The sequence below is a fragment of the Lygodium microphyllum genome, chromosome 14 (assembly GCF_053477565.2).
Source record: "Lygodium microphyllum isolate KBCC chromosome 14, Lygodium_microphyllum_v1.1.10, whole genome shotgun sequence".
NCBI classification, from domain to species: domain Eukaryota; kingdom Viridiplantae; phylum Streptophyta; class Polypodiopsida; order Schizaeales; family Lygodiaceae; genus Lygodium; species Lygodium microphyllum.
Window position 1 is genome coordinate 88,252,340 of NC_141148.1, and position 6,568 is coordinate 88,258,907.

Here is a 6,568-nt window from a genome sequence, read left to right on the forward strand (position 1 = left end):
ATACTTGGGTCTATATTTTGCAAACAAAGGATGAGGTGTTTGCTTATTTTCAACAGTTTAAAAAGCAAGTTGAGAGGGAATTTGACTCCTATATCTCTTGCTTGAGATTAGACAGCAGTGGGGAGTATGTGTCGAATGAGACAATTTTCTGGCTGAAAATGGCATACGTAGGCAGCTTACCTGCAACTATACTCCACAGCAGAATGGAGTGGCTGAACGTAAGAACAGAGTATTGATGGAAGCTGCTCATGCCATGATGAACGAGAAGAAGATGCTGCTCTATTATTGGGCTGAGGTTGTTATGACAGCCATGTATATCTTGAATCGAACTCCCAGTGCATGTATTCATGAGATGACACCGTTTGAGAAGCTATATGGCTATAAGCTAGATGTAACTCACATGAAAGTCTATGGCTGTCTTGCTTATGTGCACATCCTAAATGAGACAAGGAAGAAGTTGGATCCAAAAGAGCATAAGTGTGTTTTCATTGGATATTCGCAGGAGAAGAAGGCATACAAATGCTATGATCCCTCTCCCAGGGAGACTTTCGTGAGCAGGGATGTTATCTTTGATGAGATGGCCTCTTGCTATGTATCACTAGCTGCAGTGCCATCGAATACGCCTTCTACTCATGTATCTACAGCTGATTCACAGCAGAGTACTACTATGACGGGTCCTAGTGGTCAGACGGTATCTCCATGGACAGGGAGATTGTGGAGCTCTAGCTCACCGTCCATTGACACCACTATGTCAGTGAGGGAGAGATATGATGTAGTGAACAACATAGGAAAAGGAAAAGTCATTGATGATATATTTGGTGTGGTGACACTTGGCAGGATGACTTCAAGCTATGACTCAACTAACAGTCTAGACAGTGAGCTTGGTATTTCGACTGTGTAAACGCCTAGTACTAGGCAGAACAGGTACGTTTCACCTCATGAGAGAGGGGAATCGAGTAGTGCACCATAGCTTAGACGATCGCAGAGAGTCAAGTATCCTGTGGATAGGCTGACTTACAATGGTTTTTTTGCAAAGAATTTTTCTTATATAACAAAGGTGACAGAGGTCAAAGAGCCTGCTACATTTGTTGAAGCAGTGATGGATAAAAATTGGTGCATAGCTATGGATGAGGAGATAGATGCCTTGGCTAAAAATAGTACTTGGGATCTTGTACCACTTCCAGAAGGAAAGAAGACCATTGGCTACAAATGGGTCTACAATATTAAATGCAAGTCAGATGGCAGTGTAGAGAGGTACAAAGCCAGGCTGGTTGCTAAAGGATATGCTCAGCAGTATGGGTTAGATTATGAGGAAACATTCAGCCGTGTTGCCAAGATGGCAACCATACGAATAGTGATCGCATTGGCTACTGCTAAAGGCTAGAAATTGTAGAAGATGGATGTGAAAAATGCTTTCCTCAATGGTGACTTGGCAGAGGATGCCTACATGGATCAGCCCAAAGGGTATGTTCACCTTGATTTTCAGCATTATGTGTGCAAGCTAGAAAAAGTATTGTATGGGCTGAAGCAGGCTCCGAGAGCCTGGCATGTAAGGATTAGTAACTACTTGCAGAGCTTGGGATTTACTATTGGCAAGGCTGATCACAGCCTATTTACGAAAAAGATCGACAGTGGCTTGGGCTCATAAGCCAGTTTATGCAAAAGCCCAGAAAGCCCACTTGGATATAGTTAGACGCATTATGAGATATGTTAAGTCCCTTGTAGATTATGGGCTATTCTATGTGAGAGATATGCCCTTGAAACTGGTTGGATACACGGATGTAGATTGGACAGGATGCTCATATGACCGTAGATCTACGAGTGGCTATGCTTTCGGGTTTGGAAGCAAAATGATCAGCTGGAGCAGTAAGAAGCAGCCTACGATTTCTTTATTGAGTACTGGGGTAGAGTACAGGGGTGCTGCATTGCAGCATGTGAGATTGCATGGCTGCTCAAGCTTATGGCTAATTTGGACATACATATAGATGCTCCAGTGACTCTGCTGTGTGACAATATTAGTAGTGTACTCCTGGCCATGAATCCAGTATATCATGCCAGGACAAAACACATTATCAGAGAGATGGTTCTTGCAGGGAGAGTTGATCTCATGCATGTGAAGACTGATGAACAGGTTACAAATATCTTTACCAAGTCTCTGGGTAAAGATAAGTTTAGTGTTTTCAGACAACTGCTTGGTGTGCAGCTATTGTCTTGAGCTTGAGGGGGAGCGTTGAGACTTCAAGCTCGTATGGTGTGTGACCGCTGACAGAGTCTTAGCTGTGTCCAACTGTATCAGCAAGTGTAGGACATTAAATAAGTCGGTGACTTTAGACTTATTCAGTACTTGGTGTGAATGGTCTTATAGACCTTAGTGTGTTGTAATCATTTGATATATATGGGTAATTGAACAAAAAAAAGAAATGGGTGTGAGCATATGGCTCCTCTCAGTTGCTCCAATTCTCTGTCTCTGTCTTTTTCACTTTTAATAGTAGTGGTGGTGGAGGTAGTGACAGTGGTGGTGGTGGTGGTGGTGGTGGTGGTGGTGGTGGTGGTGGTGGTGGTGGTGATAGTGGTGGTGGTGGTGGTGGTAGTGGTGGAGGTATCTAGGGGTGGAATAAGTGGACTATGTGGAATTAGAAATGGAGGTTGCCTAGAAAAGCTCGATCAAATGCTTGCTTAAAAAGCTCACTTCTTGCCCTCCCCCCTTATAGATATCTTTTGAAACTCAATCCTCTTAGCCTAAGTTCTTTTGATGGTGCTAGATTCATCTCACACACTAACCTAGAAAGGATTTTCTTATTTGTAAGTGCACAACAAGCTCTTCTAATCCCTTTTTCTTGCTTATTCTATCACATGCCTCTCTTTATTCTCCCTCTTCCATGAAAGGTAGCTCTAGTGTTGCAAGTATGTGCATCTAGTCTTGTTCCCCTTCTATTGCAAGCATGTGCATTTGATCTTGTTCATCTTCTAGTCAAGGAATACACTTATTTAGTGGTCTTGGCATAGGTGGTAGTTTGTATCTCCTCTCAGCATGTTGGAGACAACATTGAGCTCCATTGGTGTTATTTTCGAGTTTTTATCTCTATTTGTAGTTCATCTTGCTTGTTTCCAATGAAAACATGCCCATTTCCCTAGTCTTCAATTAAAAGTTCTTTCTACACCCACGGTTAACTAAGCAATAGATCATGGCCAATCCATTTCATGACTACAAAGTTAATTGAGAATGTCATTCTTATAATATTGACTAGCCAATCTTTAAGTACCCCCATCGAGTAAACCTTGAAACCATCGCATGGTTTGATTGAAGTATACACTCTCAATGGATGGAATTCCCAAAGCTTGAAATACAGTTTGATCCACAATTGTAACTCTTGCACACATATCTATGGTTTCTCTTCATAATATGTCACATGGGATGTCAACTAGTGGGACAGCATGTCAATCAACTCCTTTCAAAAAGATTTTAATAACCGAAGCTCCTTTATTAGGTTGAAGTTAAAATCTTAATTAAGGCTTTGGGATAGTTTCATCCACTGCTTCTACTTATATTCCTTCTTTCCAATCCTTGAAGGTTATCTAGAGAACTAGGTTTCCCTTTGGGATTGTGCTACAATGCTAAATCACATCCATTGAGGCCATGGTTGCAATGATGCTTAAATCCACTTTCTTAAATTGAAACCTGCTCACCATTCTAGCTCCATGGCTCTACCCTTGAGATGGCATTGATGCGGTTCCTCTTGATTAGGTTGAATCAAGACAGGTCACCTAAGTGTATTTAGGACTATGGGGGTTGACATTGTGTATTTAGGACTATGGGGGTTGACATTGTGCAGTGCTTGTTGTGCCCAATGCAATCATGGCTCCTACTTCTCTCTGGCTTGAAGCTCTATTTGTGCATTCTTGATCCATTATTTGACCTTATTCATGATCACTTTCACTTGATGTATTGTGTATTTAGGACTATGGGGGTTGACATTGTGCAGTGCTTGTTGTGCCCAATGCAATCATGGCTCCTACTTCTCTCGGGCTTGAAGCTCTATTTGTGCATTCTTGATCCATTCTTTGACCTTATTCATGATCACTTTCACTTGATGTATTGGATCAAGGTATTCACATACTTTGGTAATTTATATTTTTTCTTTCATATTATGGTAACACTCTTAGCACTTCAAGCCATTGCTCCTTTGGGTAGCATAGTAGCACCATCTCTTTTCAATGCAACTTTGATTGGAGCCCACTTTATTTCTCTTCTTTGAGTGTTTCTCTCCTATCAGTGATCCATTAGCAATTGGAGGACTAGGAGTACTGGTGCTTGTTTTTCTACTCTACGACCTAGTAACATTTACTAGAATCAAGATTAAATCCTCACCGTTGATCAATTTGATTTAAATAAGCTCAATGGTATAGATGAGATAATTGTCTTACAAGTTCCTAGTGCTTGTTTTATGCTTTATGCAATCATGGCATACATGTGTTATTCCATATCAAGTGCATCTTTGACTCATTTTGTTTTTTTTATAAATTTGATTCTATCTCTATGGGTACTTTGATGACATATGCCTAGGTTGACAATAGTACTAGCTCTCCATAGTCTCTATGGGTTGGACCACTCCTCACCCTTGGGCACACCCTAACATCATCACTTCAATGTGCCTATAGTCCTTGAGGATCGTGCAATGCCATCTTTATCATAGTAGACATGGATGAGTCAATTTGACTTCTTTTAGAAATTTTTATAGTACTCTAGTATGTCAGCTTGAAGGGTGAGTTATGATCAAAATTGAAGGTCTAGAAATCCATGTGATTGATGTAAGCTCCAATGTTTGGTCAAGTGGGGCTAGAAGAACTAGCTAATATGGTCTTCCATAGAAGGGTCCCTTGTTCCATTGACATCCAACACTGGTATAAGAAGAAGGATATGGGAGTCATCAAGGGCTCTATAGCATGTAGGTTCATGATCAAACCAACCACAATTAGTGCACTGCTCAACTAAATCTTGGACAATGGTACGTGTCTCTATCATAATGTATGCATGGAACATTTTCCCCATATGGTCTAGTATGATTTAGGGTATACATGAGCCTTGTAAGCATTTATGGATTGTTGTTTTAAGGAACCTAGGATGTCTTGTATGATGTTAAGCTCTGAGCTACTTCTACTTAATTGGGGATCTTATACTCCCACAACTTGCTAGTCTCTATTTCTCTCCATGTGCAGATCACCAATACATATATGGCTTCACTAAGAATTCCTTTAATGTGGATCTATCTAGGATGGAATTGTTTGCCACGGCCTCATAAATATTTTTTCTCTTTGCTCATTGATAAAGGCTTTGGTCACTACCTTGCATTTGAGCCTCTCCACTAATGGATATCCTTTTGTACAAATTCCTACTTTTGATGTGCAATCTCTCATGACTTCTCCTTCATGTTGCTCCACTTTCGTCAACCATACAATGAGGTTTTCCTCAAATACAGCTTCTATAAATGAAGAGTCATTGAGAGAGCATGGATTTTTGGACAACATCCAAGTTGGTGAACAACATTGTCCCCCTTTTGCTTAAGTAGATTTCGAAGGCTTGAGCCTTCTTGGCATTTGATGTAAGGCTATTTTGCCTTGTATACTTGCTCAAATTGATCCATCAAGCTATAAGGATCATCCCCAACTATCTACTTATCTACTTGCCTTGTAATTATGGGTATCTTAGGTTGCTCTTGGTACTAGGTCAAAGTGTTGGCCATTTGTGACCTCACTTGGAATAGTTGGATTGCACTAGAGCTATCAAGGAGCCACCTTTGTACAAAGTGCAAGAAGGAATTGTTGATGTCATCTATCTCCCTTTGCATTTTGATTCTCTCTCTCTCTGAGTGGCTATGTTCAGCTATCAAGGGTGTGCCCTTGGTCCTTCAAGCTTTGTAGCTTATGGTGAATGGCTATTTCTAACATTTGAATTATGCCAAAGTACATTGCCACTTCAAACTTTTCTAAGGCCCCCTAAGCTCCTTTAGAACCTCTCTAAAGTCTCTTGGAACCACCATCATGCTAGTTTGACCTAGGTTGGCTTTTTGGTTTACTAGCTTAATAGCATGATAAATTAATTGAGGGGTGAGGATATTGTCAAACTCCTTTCTTCATGGGCTTTGGGTTTCCTTTCCTACTTAGTGTTGTTTTACCCCCTGGCTTTTGAAAATTCACAAATCCATTCTTTTTGCTTCATATATTTGTAGGATATTAGGGATTGGCCTTCCAATTGTGATTATGTAGGAAAGGAGCAGCTAGCTAGGGTAAAGGGGCCAATAAAGTAGCACCCTCCAAAAGGAAAACACACCCCACCCTAATTGAGTGACAATTTTACAAGAAAGATGTGGCTTTTTTAGCTACTTAACAATATAATATGAAATTTTTAAAATTACAAATGAGCTTATCTTAGGTCAAACAAATGAGCCATACAAATTTTTTAATATTTTAGATTTTGTAAAACCCTAAAGCAATGCATCCTCGAGTGTCACTCTATTGGCCCCTCACTGTCCTTCTTTTATGAACCTTTCATTTGTAACTAAGGCTACTT